The sequence below is a fragment of the Benincasa hispida genome, chromosome 1, assembly GCF_009727055.1.
Source record: "Benincasa hispida cultivar B227 chromosome 1, ASM972705v1, whole genome shotgun sequence".
Classification (NCBI taxonomy): domain Eukaryota; kingdom Viridiplantae; phylum Streptophyta; class Magnoliopsida; order Cucurbitales; family Cucurbitaceae; genus Benincasa; species Benincasa hispida.
This window is the reverse complement of record NC_052349.1, coordinates 75,187,941-75,206,677: the sequence shown is the minus strand read 5'-3', so window position 1 is coordinate 75,206,677 and position 18,737 is coordinate 75,187,941. Positions and strand designations below refer to the sequence as shown.

Below are 18,737 nucleotides of genomic sequence, written 5' to 3'. Positions count from 1 at the left end.
CAAGAATAGAACGTTGACTCTGTCTCAAGTAACTTATATCGATAAAATATTGACTCTATATTCGATGCAGAACTCTAAGAAGGGTTTATTACCTTTCAGGCATGGCGTTCACTTGTCTAAGGAATTGTGTCCTAAGACACTTCAAGAAGTTGAGGATATGATACGTATTCCCTATGTCTCGGTTGTGGGTAGCTTAATGTATGTTATGCTCAACACTAGGACAGACATTTGTTATATAATGGGAATAGTCAATAGGTATCAGTCCAATCTAAGGTTAGACCATTGGACTACAATTAAGAATATCCTCAAGTATCTTAGGAGAAAGAGGGACTACGAGCTAGTGTGTGGATTTAAGGATCTGATCCTTATGGGACACATCGATTCTGATTTCTAAACTGACAAGGATTCTAAGAAATTCACGTTGAAGGAACGGTGAAGTTCTGCAGCAGGAGCGAGGATCATTTTGAATTTTAAATTTTACACAGAATTGAAATTTTACAGAACAACAATTATGCATTAAACATTACAACATGCAATAAAGAAAGGAATAAGATTTCAAAGAACTTACCCTTGAAAAATTGTTCTTCACGTGATTCATCTTCTCGAAATAAGAAACCACAATAATTATCAAATTAATATTTGGTTGGACACCACCATAAGAGAGTCCTCTGTATTCTTTGTAAGGGATGAAAAATACAAGAGGTGTGGGCTCTATGTATTTTAGGAAGAGGGAGAGACTTTTAGAGAGAAAATTTTCTGTGTGTTTTTTGTAGAATACAGAGAGAGCGTAATAAACCAAAAGATCCATGACAATTACATGAGCACTTAAACTTTATGTGGAGATATAAAAGTGGATCACGTTCGAGCAAATAGTCAAAATGGTCTATAGTAATGAATAAAGTTGAGTGTCTTATTCTGTTAACATTATTGGATGCGGCCCACGCTGTAGTTGTTACAAAGACTTGTAAAATGCTACAAACGAAGTGATCCTAATTCGTATATGTTATGATATGAGGAGTGGGGACGTCTTGTGCAATGCGTTTGCACAAGATCGGACCACGAAATAAGTCACTCTTACTTTATAACGTTGTTTACTATTTAAGACTGGCTATTTCAAAGCGATGACCTAGGTAACTTGACCTTAATCCTGAGCTAATTATGAACAACTGTTTATTTAGGATTATCCTTAGATTTGCATAGGTGAGGGTTGACTCAACAGTGCTGGCTCAATAAGCCTCCCATTTCAGGGGTAAGATCAGATAGATAGCTGAGGATATAGGGTACAGGATAGAATTTACTCCTACCCGCTTTCAGGGATAATGGAGAGGTTATTCCTTTAAATACTGACTCCGAGTCTTGAACAAAGGGGCCCACCCTCTCATTGACCCGAGAGGGACTCGGTTTGATGATCGGATCACAAACCAATTGTTCATTAGAGGATCAGTGAGACTTAAGGAACAAGAGGTAATCTCGGGGATAAAACAACTTTTTGACCTATCCGTTATTACAAACAACCTGTGAAGGGTTAACTTACTAATCATGGTTATATTGAGTGGACACAATATATCTACAGTGAGGGGAGTGCAACTACGGGCTTTAGTGGAGTGATTTAGTAGTTAACGAATGGGGTTAATTCGGTGTAAAAAATTTAGCCAATTAATCTCAGATCGTTGGAGCCTATGATCTGTAGGTCCACCTACGGGCTTCACCATTTTGTTAAAGAGTTAACAAAAAATCGTCCTACAGTAAGGATCAAAATAAGCACTTTTTTAAAAAGTTTAGGGATTAAAAGATTCTTAAAACTCTAAGGATCAAAGTTTAGAGACCAAAATAGAATATTATTCAAAGTTCCGATACCAAAATAACATATAAACCTTATTATTATTGTTGTTGTTTTTGTTATTATTATTATTATTATATTTAATTTTTTTTTTTTTAAACTAAAGGTAATTAACCCAAAGCTAGGCCACTAAACTAAGGAGTTGTAAGGAAGTCATCGCAGCCAGCTCTGGGAATATGAGAATTCTTTATCGAGAAGATTGAGAAGTAGGTGATTCCAAGAATTAAAATATAATTGTTGATATCGATATCAAAATTTTAATTTTAGAAGTATATCGATTAAATATCAATATTGATAGATATTTTTGTAAGTCACGAAATTATAAAATTAATTTAAATTATCAATTAAGTTGTTTTTATTCTAAAACTAAACTACAGATAATATTATTAGTTGTTATATTCACATTGAATAAAGTGAAAGACATTTTTACCTTTTAACTTCCATTTATTTAGGATATATCGAGGAATATATTCACGTATCCACAGATATTTTCATCTTGGGTCCGTTTCCGATCAAAGCTGGTGACTGCTAAGAAATCTCGAAATTCCATGGCTCCTTCCAAGATTACTCCCGGTGCTCGTCTTCTAAGCAACTGAAATCTCATCTCTGCAAGTTCCTCAAGCTGTGTCGACCTCAGTTCTCTCTCTCTCTCTCTCTCTTTCTCTCATGATTTTGCAGAATTTTTTAACCTACTAATGCCTGAGAAACTCGCGTGGTCTATTTCAGGAACGATTTCCCTTTCTTCAAGTTTTGGAGCTTAGGTTATAATGTAATGATATTCCGATAATGAGAACCTAACATATTGAGTGTATTAGATTCAATTTTTGAGTTTACATGACTAATTTCTACCTCCTGCTTCCCGTTCTTTATGAACAGATTCCTTTTCTCTTACTTTCGAGTTTGTACTGATGTGTAAATATCACTGCTGTTATTGCTTGTTCTGAACTTCTCTGCGATCCTGTAATCTGTTGTCTTGATGTTAGTGCATCACTTTGATCAGTTATATTCTACGTCTGTTTGCTTTGATAGCACTTCGTTTTACTACTATTGTCTTATCTACTACTCTCTTTTAGCTATTGCCTTAATGGAAATCTCTATTCACATGTTATATTGTCTTATCTGATTAATAACATTAAAATTCTATGCTAATAAGGGATCTCTTTGCTTTATTCCTGTTCCCACTACCTTAGTATTCCTGTCATACTGCTTTAAGATGCGACATTGAGGAGATTTATTTTTCTATGGAAATTTATCTCCCTCTTAGTGAATGAGGATCAAGTGGAGAGGGACAAGTTGGTTGAGAGTGATTGGTAAGACAATATTCCAATTTTAATGTTGAACATGTTGTGGGACAACTTTTAAGCCTTTAAGATTTATGGTTAGTGGCAGATGGTTGGTGTACTTCAGATATGAAAGGGAGAATGTGATTGCAGTGGAGAAATTGACAAACGCCTTTTCGAAAAAAGGGAAGACTAGAATTGGAGAGAAGTAAAAATGCTTTATTAATTTAGTGGTTATTTTGTTTGAACAGATGACTTTCTGTGTATTCGGATTACTGAAAGATAAAGAAAGTATTATAACAGGTGAATTTACTATGTTGATAATTTCAGCTGACTGTTCCTTCAGGACGAGAGGCGGAGAGATATAGAAGAAGAGAGAAGCTTAGTTAGATTCAAACTTGAAGACCCTAAAAAACTCAAAATGGGTGGAAGCAAATCCTACAATCAAATAAATGTTGCTGTAAATTATTGGCATGCTCCTCAAACACTGAAATTAATACTCATGATACCTTTTAGTTATTGGGAAAAATGTTTTAGATTTCATCCTTCAAATCGGATTTTCTCGACTAAATTTTTGTTTCCAATCAACTTTGCTTAGCCTCACATTCATTTTAGATTTGGTTTGTTCATTGAAAGGTAGAATTTAGAAATATTTGCTTGCTTGTGTATTTCTTTTCGAGATGGGATGGTTGATGTGCCGAAAAGTTCTTTGGTATGCAGAGCCCTGGGATCAGAAAGGACAGGATATGGGAGGAAAACTTAAAAGCCATATTACATGGTAAAGACGGAGTTGGGATGCCAGAGATTAACAAAATTCTCTCTCCCCAATTCAATGATCCAAGTCTAAGAAATATGGAAATGGAACGTCAGAAAGATAACAAGTCATCAGAGATTTTCCTTGTTTTTCCATTGTTCTTTATATGTTTAAGACACTTAAAATCACTGGATCTATTTCCATAACCTAAATGGCTTAATCAGAATGCCTCTTCACCAATGTTGTTCATCAATTTCCTTCATTGTTTCTCTTTTCCATTCCTAAATTGTGTCTTATTATTTATTCAGGCAATACCATGCTAAACTTTGTTCTTTATATACATCATTTTCTTTTTTTCTTTCCCTACATGTTAGGCATGACAGCAGATGAGGGCAAAGTGGAAAAGCTCTGACCAACAATCATTTTTGGTAACATCTTTTTACTCTTCTATACCTCTTCAAAAACCTCGTGCTTTTCATATTTGGATCTTGCATGTTAGTCTGTTCAATATCACTGTCACTGCTGCAGAAGTGTGCCTTTTGAGTTGATGAATGCAACTAGAATCTGCTTCGTGGTTTTGTTAGATTAGAACTTGCGGCCTTTCCATTGAGCCCCATTTAATGAATTCATCTGTGAAAGACTGATTAAAAAAAGTGTCCGTCATAATTCCATGTTTTGCTTTTCGTTCTTCTTGACATCTTTATTTTAAGTGTGTTTGAAGGTTGTTCTGACCTAAAAATTAAGCATACTTTTGCTGATACTGTGAGAATAGATTATCTTCCCTTTACTTCATAGCATCTGCTGATCTGACCTGAAATTTACAGCCTTTGCACTATATGATATCAATAATCTATCTGGATTCCCTCTAGTTTCTTTTAGGCCATCTACTTATTTTTCTTTTAATTAGACAATCTAGGTTTATTTTTAATGCATATTTTTTTAGAAAAATAAAAAAGTGAAATGAAGAACCCATTAAGACTGGGCGGTCTAAATTTAACACTAGATACTGTTGCAGAGAATCCAGGCCCCATGTTTTATTATTTTTCTATGGTCCCGCTGTTCTCAAGCGAGTCTTAGGTTTTCTTTTTCTTCTCTTTTTCGTCGGAAATGACTTTTGAGGGTATTATTTTTTTACTTTTTTATTTTTATTTTGGTGTGGACAAGTGTTGAATATATACACAAAAAATTCTCAGGGCGAGTTTGGCTTAGGATTTTAATACGTCTTGGGTTAAGAATTTTGTATTTATATTAATATATGTTTGGTTGTAAGAAGGAATAAGTTATTGAAACTTGGATTTTAACACGTGTTTGGTTAGTGAGTTTCTAATTTGGAAAGAGATTTGAGGGGTTTCTTAGTTGGAAACCAGCCAGCAAGGGATGTACCACTTGCGATATGTGTAATCGCTCATCTTTCGTGACAATGTAGATGGGAATTGTTGGATATTGGTGATACATCCTAAATCGGTTTCTTCTTGGTTGGAGATTCACATTAAATAAAGTGTGATCTTGCTCTAAACTGCCCTCATAGTCTTAGACACCAACAACCTAGAAGAAATAGATTTATTTTATCGAAAGTAGAAGAAACAAATTTAGAATGTATCAACTAACAACAACCATTTTCTGTATAGGGAATTGCTTGTGGACAAAATTTTACGGTCGATTTTTCTAAAAGCACAACTTATTTTAAAAGCTACAACAACCTCAAATTAAACCTAGGTTAGATAAATGAAGAACTCCACTTCTTTGTTCTTCTAAATGCTAAGAGATTGATCTTGGTTCAGTCTGTCCTAAATAGGCTCAGTATCTATTATTTTTCTCTTTTAGTAGTTTCACATCTATGTTTGATGAGCAAGCCTCATCGAAGCTCTAATGCATCATCCCAAATGTTGAGCACTTCCAACTCTTCCAAGGTCCAATATATTTTTTTCGTTTGGAGTTATTGTTGAAACACGATTTGCAACATACCATCAGCATCAATTTGAAGAAACTTGCTCTAATCAAATGTTTGTTCCAACATTCTGGATGAGCCATTGAAAATGCTACACATCTCTCTCTTTTAAAGTCTCACGAACCTCGATGGATTTTTAAGAGTCATCTTTTGGAATCCATAGGTCGTCTGCTAAATTTGTGTTAGCAGGTCGTTGCTAATTCTCCACCTATATCCTTTCTCAAAAAGTCGTCTCCGATTCTCCCCCATACCATTTTTCTCCAAGCATATGATGAATTGGGTTTATCACTCCTAATTAGGGTAGCTGCCGTGTTTGAAATACTTACCTCATAATACTTTAGTGAGACGGTTTTTAAGTTTTTTGGGCTGTTTAAAACGCTGGGTTGAGATAGGATGTCCGAAGTTCATATGTATATAAAGTTCATATATATATGGAGTTTATATCTATGTGTTTGGAATGCAGAGTTATTTGGTCTGAGTTCTTATGTCCATGTTTGGGGTATAAAGTTGGGTTCATATGTCTGAGGTATTTGGTGTAGTTTTTTAACTTAAATAATCTGCTTTTATTTTTATTATTTTTGTTTTGAAATTTTTTTATTCAATAATTTATACCCATCTTTGTTTGAATAAAATATAGATCGCAATTTTTTTTTTAATTTTTAATTTTTTTTCTTTTTTCTTTTTAATTTTTTTTAATAGAATCTATTTCATCATCTTAGCCGTCAATGAAATGTTATCACATTTCATCAACAATTTCACTTTTAATTCCTCTAAATTTAGAAGACTATCAGAGAAGAAATCTTTATTTTTTACTAATTTTTTTTTTAGAAAATGTTCCAGGAAAAAATCTTCATTTTTTGGGTTTTTTTTTTAATTTATAAATATATTACATACTTTTCAACTACATACATACTTTTTGTTTAAATATTCTTAACACTAATTTGATATGTGAATTCAATTAAATAAAAATACTTCTTACAAATTTTTATGTATAAATATTGAACTTATTGTAGACAAGATACTATTGTTTATATAATCATCGATCTCACAATATACTTTAACAGTAATCAGTCTTATAATAGTTGAAAGTCATTGTGAAGTTGATTATTGAAGATGATTTTCGCTGGAGTTTGTAGCTGGAGCTGGTTGTCGAGACATAAAGTTGGTCACATGAAAGTGGTATAAGAGTTTGTCGTCAGAGGTGTTTTTCAGAGCCTAGAATTAGTCATGCGAAGGTGATTGTCGAAGTTGATAATTAAAGATGATTTTTGCCAAGATTGTAGTCGAACATGGTTGTTGGAGCCCAAAGTTGGTCGCATGAAGGTGGTATTAGAGTTCATTGTCGGAGTTTGTTATTGAAGGTGGTTGTCGAAGCCCCGAGTTGGTTGTTGGTGTTGCTCGCTCGAAGGTGATTTTCGTTGGAGGTTGTAGTTAGAGGTGGTTGTCGAAGCCTACGAAGTTGGTTGTCGGAGTTGGTCATCGGAGTTAGTTATTAGAGGTGGTTGTTAGAGCCTAAAATTGGTCATTGGAATTGGTCACGCAAAAGTGGTTGTCACACTTGGGTAACTGGAGTTTTTATTGGAGGTGGATGCTAGAGCTCGGAATTGGTTGTCAGAGTTGGTCTCATGAAGGTTGTTGGAGCTTGGAGTTAGTCGTCGGAGTTCTCATTAGAGGTGGTTGTCGGAGCCGAGAGTTGGTCGTCGGAGTTATCATCGGAGGTGATTGTCGAAGGTCAGAGTTGGTCGTCGGAATTGTCATCGAAGGTGGTTGTCAAAATTCGAAGTTAGTTCCTAGAGTGTGACAATGATTGTCATCGACAGTGGCTGGTTGGTAAAACCATTGAAAACATTTGAAGAAGAATGAGTTGGGGTGAGTTGGTAAAATATACATTTAAAGTTGGTGGATCAAACATTGAGGGGACGCTTGGGACAAGGATTATCCTAATATTATAATAACCACCTCTTGCTACAATAAATATTATTTCAAAACCCCTTAATTAACTATGGTCAACATTATTTCAAAACCCTTTATTTGCTACAGAGTTTACTATTTTGTTATCAAACTAAAGTAGTTTACACATCAAACACATTATTATAACCCGAACTAAAATAATCTATACTCCAAACACAAACCATTATAACTCAATTATAATAACTTAGGGCTATAATAACTAACTCCTTATCCTAAATGTCTTTCAAGTTGGAATATTATACTAATTCAACTGAACTTAAGTTGGTGAGCCAAACACCCATGATGATTTTTGAACTTTGTTTTGTCAACGTCGCCGGGTTGAAGTCAAAATCTCAACCTGCCTTCCATCTTACTAGCGTGCAAAGGCATTTCCTCCAACTACTACACACCACTAGATCTTCTAATGGCCTCTGTTTGTTTAACAACATAATCTTGTGTACAATGTGATTAACTCATCAAAAAGGATTTGTGGGCATTTGGAAGCAACTCATTTGATGGTCTGCGATGACTTAGGTCTCCGCCTTTAATGAGCACATCTTTACCACGGTACCAATGTGGGGGGGGGGGGGGGGGGGGCGGAGAGTAATAGAATTAAATATTTTGGGAGTTTTAGAGTAAAAAGTTGGTTATTATAGTTGGGTTTTAATAGTTTGTGTTTGGGTATAGATTATTTTAGTTTGAGTTATAATAGTATGTGTTTAAAGTGTAAATTATTTTAGTTTGAAAAGAAAATGGTAAACACCGTAGGAAAGAATAAAGAAATGATGAATGTAAAATAGTAAAAAGGGTAGCAAATAGTAAATACGGTAGCAAATGAAGATTTTGAAATTTTGAAATAATGTTTTTTACTGTTGTAGCTAATGGGAGGTTTTGAAATAGTATTTATTGTAGTAAGATGTGGTTATTATAATCTTATGATAATCTAGAGGTAGTTATTATAATCTTATGATAATCTGGAGGTGGTTATTATAATCTTATAATAATCTTTGCCCCAAACGTCCCCCTAGGATTCATTTCACGTAGTTTAGAATAGGAGCCTTAGATGCTAGTCCACTCTGACGAGTGCTTTAGTTAGATTTTTCCTCTAATCCATGATCTAAGAAAAATAGAAAATTACTTTTTTGGCCCTTTAATCCAAGCTCCTTAGTGTCCATGGTGCCGATTTTTTCCATGGAAACAAACGTGGTCCACCCTAAACAAGAGAGGGATTTCTCGAAGGGTACTTGCATTTTCAAATTAATTGCAAATGTAGCAACTCTCTGGTTTTGCAAATATAGGGGGAAAATGAAGGAAGAGCTCGCCCAAACCCTGTAGGAATAATAATAATAATAAAGAAGCTAAAATAAGCCTTCAAACTAGTGGTCATTTATTCCTTCCACGAGATCTCATTCCTACACGTGTAGAGTTGATAGACGTTGATCACTAATTTATCTTTCAATGATAAACTCATATCACCAATTTACATCTATCATTTGAAGGAATAAATGCATCTATTAAAAATATACTAGAGGAAAAATAGAATTGTGTAATTATGTCAAAATAGGACGATTTTTTTTTTAAGAGAATGGTCCAACCGACAAAATCATAATCCTTTTGCTGTATTTGTAAATGTGGCGGTATGAATTGCCACCTATTAAAATGTAGCATTGAAAATTTCTTTATATTATATTTATTAACTTTTTTTTTGTTTTGTTTTTGTTAATTCTACGTACTTCTTCCCTTTGGTCAAAGATATAGTGTTTCACCTGATTGAGTCCAAAGTTTGAAATATCGAGATTCCTATTTTATGAAAATATTGATGTAGATAAAAATGGTGAAAATTTTTATGAAAATTGATGAAAATTATTATAATTAGTTAATGAAATTTTGATTGTGATCTAATTAGACTATATTTAATCATCATTTTTATAAAAATAAGACAATATTTAGATGTATAGTGTAAATATCTGTGTAAATATCGATGTGGTAGTAGAAATTTAAAAAAGAAATGGAAAAATAATTACAAAATAATATTAGATTTTATTTTATTTTTTAAAGTCTTTTTCTTGTAAATGAAAACTTTGGATGGGAAAAGAAGCAAAACTCATATGGTGAAATGATGTAAAAGTTCAATGGAAAAGGGTTTGAATGAAATTAAAAATAAACGCATGTTATTTTTATCAATTTTGGTTTCTTAGAAATGAAAGCTTTGAATGGTAAACAAATAAAATTTACGTTAATCCAATTTTGAGGTGAAATAAATTGAAAATTCAATTGAAAAATGTTTGAATTAAGTTAAATTATAAATATATGTTATTATTTTTCTCAAGTTTGATTTTTTGAAAATGAAAGTTTTGGATGGTAAAAAAACAAAACTAACATCAATTTAATTTTGATGTGAAATGATGTGAAAATTTAATGGAAAAAGATTTTAATGAAATTAAAAATAAATATATATTATTATTTTTCTCAATCTTGGTTTCTTGGAAATGAAAGTTTTAGATCGTAAAAAATAAAACGTACATCAATTTAATTTTGAGGTGAAATTATACAATTCGCTTAATCAAGATAAGTCTATAAATCTTTAAAAACTTCCATTAAGCCTAATTGTTAAAAAAAAAAAAAAAAAAAATTGATATTACCATCAAAATTTTGAGAATGGGGAGAAATTGAAATTTTCAAATAGTCTGAAATTTCGAAATTTCAATCAAAATTTCAAGATTTTAATCGAAATTCTAAAGTGTGATTGAGTCATGCCTCATTGGCTATTATTCGTAAAATAAAATGATAAAACATTTGTGAAAAGTTGATTAAAAACAATAAACTACAAAAGGAAAAAAAGGTAGGAAATTTATCCACTGAACTTTAAACGTGCTCCAATTCATAAAAAATAAGGATCAGGACGAGGTCAAAAGCCCAAACTCGGCCATCAGTTAGTATCTAAAAGTCAACTCAAACCAACCAACTCCTTTATTAGTATTTATGTTCAATTGGTAGTAGATTTAGTGAATTTTAATAAAAGGATGATGTAAAAAACTGTAAATATTCAACAAATATCAATAAATTGGAATAATAGGAAAGAAAGATTAATGGACAACTTTCATCTATTACACAATTCTTCCATAGATTAGTTCTATTGACCATATTCTGTTACTGTAGTTAGCTTGTTGGTATATTTGGTGTACTATAGTTAGTATGTTAACTGTAGTTAGTTGGTTATGATTCAATACCTTATATTTAAATTATGAAGAGTAAAATAAGAAAATTATATGACTCCCATTTACCTCACATATTATGGTATCGGAGATTAGTCCAAGAGGTCTTTTGTTAAGATGCTTGCAATATTATTCTCTTCCATTAATATTGATTTTCGTCTTTTACATATTTTAAGTTCACAAGTGAGAAGGGTTAGATTTAATTAATATTAAATTTATCTTCCTTGAATTTTTAGATCAATTGATGATTGTTATACATCTGCCAACATGAAAAATGGAACTTTCACCTATTTTCACAATTGTCTGATATTGTCTATTTTATGCATTAACTCATGATAATTGTCATCTTTTATATATCTATGATTATATTTTTTTTTTAGTTATTTCTTTATGGGTACTTAGTAACAAGCTTATTTTTTAAAAATGACTAAAAAAAATATTTTTTTTTTTCAAAATCAATATATTGGAATAATGGAAAAGAAAAATAAATCATTGAAGTTGTCAATCACCAATGTAAATTAATGTCACTTTCTATTGTGTGTATATATAAGAGTGTTTCTAAATTTTACCTCAAAACTTTAAAAAGTATCTAATAGATTTATGATGTTTTAACTTTATGTCCAATAAATTTATGAATTTTAAAATTATTAAATTAGATCGTGAACTTTTGTTTCTTATAAGTTTATTTAACATTCTTTAATTTAAAATTAGTATGTCTATTATACATAAATTTTAGGTTTGTGCTAATAATTTAGGTTATGTTTGGTAATAATTTGGGTCTCGTTTGTTAATTATTTGGTTCTTTTTTATTTTTAATTTTTGAAAATTAAGTTTAAAAACATATCCCACCCTTAAATTTCTTGCTTTCTTATCTACTTTTTATTTATATAACAAAAACAAGCCTTTTTTAAAAAAATATATTATTTAAAAACTTGTTTTTGTTTTTGAAATTTGGCTAAGAATTCAACTTTTGTACTCAAGAAAGATGTAAATTATTATAAGAAAATGTGAGAAAATAGATTATTTTTCAAAAAAAAAAAAAAAAAATGAAATGGTTACCAACTGGATCCTTGGTTTTTTTGTTTTTAGTTTTTGAGAATTAAGCCTATAGATGTCATTTCACCTCTAAATTTCTTGATATGTTAGACTACTTTTTACCAATGCTTTCAAAATCTTGTTTTTGTTTTTGTTTTTGACATTTGGAGAATTCAACTTTTTTATTTATAGATGCAAACCATTGTAAGAAATTTAGAGGAAATAAGTTTAGTTCAAAAGTCATAAAATAAAAAACCAAGACTCCATTTAGTAACCATTTCATTTTTAGTTTTTGGTTTTTGAAAATTAAGCTATTTTCTCACGTTTCTTATAAAGATTTGCATTTTTCTTTAAGTATAATGGTTGAATTCTTTGTCAAATTCCAAAAACAAAAACAAATTTTTAAAAGTTACTTTTTTTAGTTTTCAAAGATTGGCTTAGTTTTTTAAACTATTCGTAAAAATTAGATAATAAGGGAAGGGATTTGGAGGTGGAAATAAAAATAAAATGGTTATCAAATGGGCCTAAATGGTTACTAAACGAGAATTTAATTAGCAAACTTTCAAGTTGTGTTTCCATTAAGTTCGTGAATTTTTTAAAATACTTCAAATAAGTCAAGGAGCTATTAGACACAAAATTAAATACTAAAATCTTATGTAATACAAGATTAAAATCTTAGAGACTTATGGAAACTTTTTAAAATTTAGACCTATCAGATACACACAATTTTTTTTTTAAAAAAACCATAGACTTATTTCATACAAGTATTGAAAAATTTAAGCTCTATTTGGTAATCATTTTGTTTTTTGTTTTATTTTTGAAAATTAAGCCTATTTTATCCACATTTTTATAATAATTTACATATTTCTTAAGAACAATGGTTGAATTCTTAGTCAAATTCCAAAAATAAAAACAACTTTTTAAGAGTTACTTTTTGTAGTTCTCAAAATTTGGCTTAATTTTTTAAACTATTAGTAAAAAGTAGATGACAAAAGAAGAAATTGGAGATGAAAGTAATGTTTATTGGCTTAATTTTTAAAATAAAAAATAAGAAATAAAATGATTACCAAACGAGATCTTTAAGATAAGATAAAATTTGTAATATAATCCATACTTTTAAATTTTCAATGGCAACCCACCTCCTCTACTAAATAAATCACAAGAGGATAAATAATAAATAGCTTATCTAATAGAATAAAGAAAAGTTGATTGATTAATCTACCACTTTAATAAACTTAATAACATAAAACATTATATCTTCTTTTTTTTTTTTTCTTTTCTTTTCTTTCTTTTTTTTTTTTGACTAAATCCACTCCTAATTTTCAACGCTACATTTAATTTTTAATTATAAATTCATTTGGAAGCTACTTTTGAACTGTTAAAATTATTTACAAACAATATCCCACATGAGAAATCACATATTCTTTCAATATATAGATAAATTAAGATTTGGACCTACTCGAAAAGGGAAAAATAATTATTTTAATTTTGGAAATAGGATCAAATTCTATTTTTGGCTTTTAAACTTTTACATTTATTTTTATTTTTTAAAAAACTTTTATTTATTCTTTTATTCATAACTTAAAATATTAAATCACAATGCCTATAAAAGTATTGAGATTAAATTTAAACTAAAGTTCAAAACCATAAAGTCTTAAAATTTTAAATTTATTTCATTTTTTGTTTATGAACTTTTAAAAGATTTATTTTAGTTTCTAATTTTTAAATTAATTATTTTGGTTATTGTCATCATTTTATTGTTAGTAATTGCCCTTAGTTTCTAACTCTATTTAGTTTTTTTAGTAGAATAGATCTCTTGATCGTTAACATATAATTTAGGTTAGTTGAGTTACTTTAACAATTCTATATAATCTCAAGACATGCATTCTATACATTAAAACTAAGCAATAATAATAATAATAATAATAATAATAATAATAATAATAATAATACATGTCTACTTCAACTTGTGGATACACATACCTAAAATAATATAATCTATGTAGTAATTTTAGTATAATTGGGGATCGAGGAATTTGAGCTACAGATTTTGTAATTTCTAATACAATTATATGTCAATTAAATTATGTTCGATTTGATTTGATTATTTTATTAATTTATAAATTAAATATAAACGTAAAAAGTGAGAGACTAAAATGACATTTATACTTGAATTGCTTGCAATTGCAGCCAGTATAAAGTCATTCCTCCATGATAGCATCTCTTGGAATATATATATTTGATGGCATTTGGTCAGATTCTTGATGACTTTTTTTTAAGTTGATTGGATCCATAGAAGGGGTGGATTTTTCTTCCTTATTTGAAAATAAATTTGTTGTTTAGCAATATTCTTTTTCCTTTGTTTTTTTTTTCTCTTAATTCTTTTCCCTTCTAAAGTTATTCGAATTTCTGAATGTTATTATAAAAACGTATTGAGGCCTATTTGATAACTATTTTGATATTTAAAAATTATGCTTATAAACATTATTTCTATTAATAAGTTTCTACATTTCACCATCTAATTTTTTTCTAATGCTTTTAAGAAAACCCAAGTTATAGTTTTTCAAATTTTGTTTTGTTTTTAGAATTTAGTTGGGAGTTTTTGTTAAAAAATATGAAAAACATAATTGAAAAATTGAAACAAAACAAATATAAAAATAAAAATAAGTGCAATTGGATTACATAATCGAAATATTCTAAAAAAATTAACATTCTTGTATATGAATCATTTAAAATCAAATTTATATATGAACTTACCGTTTAAACAAGATTTATATACTATAATACCATATAAAGATGAATTTCAATAACAAAAATGATTTTAACGATTTCAAAATCACTCTCGTGTATAAAAATTAGTTTGATTTTGTAAAAGGTAAGAATTGAAAATTAGTTGGTAGGTTTTATTGTACTATATTCAATTTGGAGATCGATTTCAGTTCAATGGTCAATTCGATTTTATTTTAATATTTTATTTTATTGTTATTTAATAGTCAAATGGATCATCTTTCCTTAGGTATTAAGAAATTTTGATGAGATTGACATACAAAAGTAAAACCTAAAAAACAAGTAATTAAATGAAAAGTAGGCATGACTTTGGTTATACAAACTAAACATACTTATTATTTTTATCAATATTTAGGTTGAATGATATTGATAATATAATAAGTGTTGTGAAATAAGAAGAATACATAAACAAAACAAGAACAAAAGAAACAGAGTAGAAGAGAGACTGGAGAGAACAAATATTGAACTCAATTGTGTTGTGTCTTACAAAGACATCATACACCACTATTTATAGGACATGGAATGGTATATGTTACAACATAGAATTCAACGGAGGATGCATGTTACATCATGAAATTCAATGGAATGTTTATGATATTTGTTAAACTAGGTAGGTTATGGATATCTACACCAAATAGTATATTATAATATATATTACATTTATAATACTCTCTCTTAGATATTCATATTATATAAAATAAATGTTTCGCTAAAACCTTAGTAGGAAAAAAAATCCAGTGGAAAAAAATCATAGTGAAGGGAAAATAGTACATTATTTTATATACTTTAGTGATTGTCTCATTAAAAACCTTGCTAGGAAAACCCAGCGGGAAAAACCATAGTCAAGGGAAAAAGTGCGCAGTATTTCTTCTCCCCTCATGAATACATCACTTGAGTTCTCTGAATCGTCACATTCCAATGTTATGCACCAACTTTTTGAATGTTGGTGTGGCTAGTGCCTTTGTAAGTAAGTCTGTCAAAGTTATCTTATGAAGAAATTTGTTGAAAACTGATGTTGTCATTTTCTTCAAGGTCATGCATGTAGAAGAGTTTTGTTGAGATATGTTTTGTTTTACCTCCTTTTATATATCCATCTTTGATTTGAGCTATACATGTAGTATTGCCTTCAAATAATATCGTTGGTAAATTTTTATCAGAAGACAAGCCACATGTTCCACGATGAGTCATTGACCTCAATCACACACATTCCCTACTAACTTCACGAATTGCAAGAATTTCTGCATGATTTGAGGAAGTCTTTGTGATGGCTTGCTTTACAGATTGTCAAGATATAGCAGTTCCTCCACATGTAAATAGATAACCTGTTTGAGATCTTGTTTTGTGTGGATCAGATAAATATCTAGCATTTGCATAACCAACTAGATCAAAGTTTGATTTGTTTGAATAAAACAAACTCATATCAATCGTTCCTCGAAGATAACAGAGTACATGTTGCTAACTTCGCTCCAATTTCTTTTTGTTGGAGAAGAGTGTATCTTGGTAATAAATTTACTGAGAATGCTATATCCAGTCTTCTGTTGTTAGCAAGATACATTAGTGCACCTATTGCACTAAGATATGGTACTTCAGGACCAAGTAGTTCTTTATTATCTTTTCAAGGTCGAAAGATATCTTTTTTCACATCTAGTGATCGAATTACCATTGAAATGTTCAATAGGCGTGTTTTGTTCATGTAAAATATTTTTAAAATCTTTTATTTATATGTCGATTGATGCATAAAAATTCCATCGGCTAAATGCTTAATTTGCAAGCCAAGGCAAAATTTCGTTTTGCCAAGATCTTTCATCTCAAATTCTTTTTTGAGATATTCTATTGCCTTTGGAAGCTTTTCAGGAGTATCAATTATGTTTGAATCATCAACATATATAGCTATAATAGCAAACCCTAACTGTGATTTCTTAATAAAGACACATAGACAAATTGGATTATTTTGATAACCTTCTTTCAATAAATATTCACTTAGATGATTGTATCACATTCGTCCTGATTGTTTCAATCCATATAATGATCTCCGTAATTTGATCGAATATAAATCTCTATAATTTGAGTTACATGATTCAGCTATCTTAAATCCTTCAGGGATTTTCATGTAGATTTCATTTTTCAGAGATCCATAAAGATATGTTGTGACAACAACCATAACATGCATGTCAAGCTTTTCATATACAGTCATGCTAATTAAATATATTAATGTAATAACATCCACCATAGGAAAATATGTTTCCTCATAGTCAATGCCTGGTCTTTGAGAAAATCCTTATGCAACAAATCGTGCTTTATATCTTGTGACCTCATTATTTTAATTTCTTTTACGAACAAATACTCATTTGTATCCTATGAGTTTTACACCTCTATGTGCATGGACTACAGGTCCAAAAACCTCACGTTTTGAAAGTGATTTTAATTATGCTTGGATGACTTCTTTCCACTTTAGCCAATCCTTTGTATGATGACATTCTTTAATAGATCTAAGTTAAGAATCCTCATTTTCATGAATTATATCATGGGTAACACTATAAGAAAAAATGTTGTCTATAACTATATCAATTCTATTCCATCTTTTTCCTGTCGTGATATAATTTGTCGAGATCTCATTGTTATCTTCATATATTTGAGTCTCTTTAACATTGTTAACATTAATCATGTATAGGGTTTCTTCTTGAATGTTCCCATTTTCAATTGAGTCATTTCGACTATTGATTATTTTTCTTTTTCGGTGATTTTTATCCTTTGAACCTATTGGTCTACCACGCTTCTGGTGTATTGCTGTCTCATTGTTTGCAACAACTTGTGAGTTGGGATTTTAATTCTAGATGGAGCATTTGTAGTTGAAATATATGACTTAGTCACTTTCTTAGTATCTACAAATGCATCTGGTATTTGGTTTGCTATGCTTTATAAATGAATTATCTTTCGAACTTCCAGTTTGCATTGATTTGTACGAGGATCTAAATTAGACAATAATGATGTATTCCAGACAATTTCATTTTCCAACTTCTTAATTCCTTCCCCTAATGTTAGAAAAGTTGTCTTATTAAAATGGCAATCAACAAATCATGCAGTAAATACATCACCCATCAAGGGTTCAAGATATTTAATAATTGATGGGGAATCAAATCCAACATATATTCCTAATCTCTTTTGAGGTCCCCTTTTAGTATGTTGTGGTGAGGCAATTGGAACATATACTACATATCCAAAAATTCGCAAATGGGAAATATTTGGGTCCTAGCCATAAGCTAATTATATTGGAGAGTATTTATGATAAAATGTCGATTTTATGTGTATAAATGACATTGCATGAAAAATAGCATGACCCCATACACATATTGGAAGTTTTACTCTCATAAACAATGGTCTAGCAATTAATTGTAAACGTTTGATAAATGATCCTGCTAAATCATTTTATGTATGAACATGAGCTACAAGATATTCAATACCAATTGACATGCAATTATTAAATGTTTGGGATGTAAATTCACCAATGTTATCAAGTCGAATTCTTTTGATTGTATAATCAGTAAACTGTGCTCTTAATTTGATTATTTGAGCAAGTAAGGTTTCGACTTGATAAAAAACACACATGTGACCATCTATTGGATGCGTCAATTAAAACCATAAAGTATCTAAATAGTCCGCCTGGTGGATTAATAGATCCACATATATCACCATGAATTTGTTCTAAAAATGTTGGTGACTCAATTCCTACTTTAGCTGGTGATAGTCTAATAATCAATTTTCCTTGAGAGCAATCAACACATGATAATTCATTAGATTGAAGAATCTTCTGATTCTTTAATGAATGTCCATGAGAATTTTCAATAATTCTTCTCATCATTATTGACCCAAGATGACCCAACCGATCATGCCAAACATTACATATATCTTGATTCATGAACTTCGGGTT

General features: G+C 30.2%; 1 long non-coding RNA gene across 1 annotated transcript; it reads left to right on the top strand.

Annotated features, from left to right (window-relative positions):
- The first annotated feature begins 2,280 nt into the window (after positions 1 to 2,280).
- Positions 2,281 to 4,127, top strand: LOC120067067. Its single transcript, XR_005478923.1, has 2 exons — positions 2,281 to 2,476; positions 2,567 to 4,127. It is a non-coding gene; the product is annotated as an uncharacterized LOC120067067 (long non-coding RNA).
- The last annotated feature ends 14,610 nt before the right edge of the window (positions 4,128 to 18,737 follow it).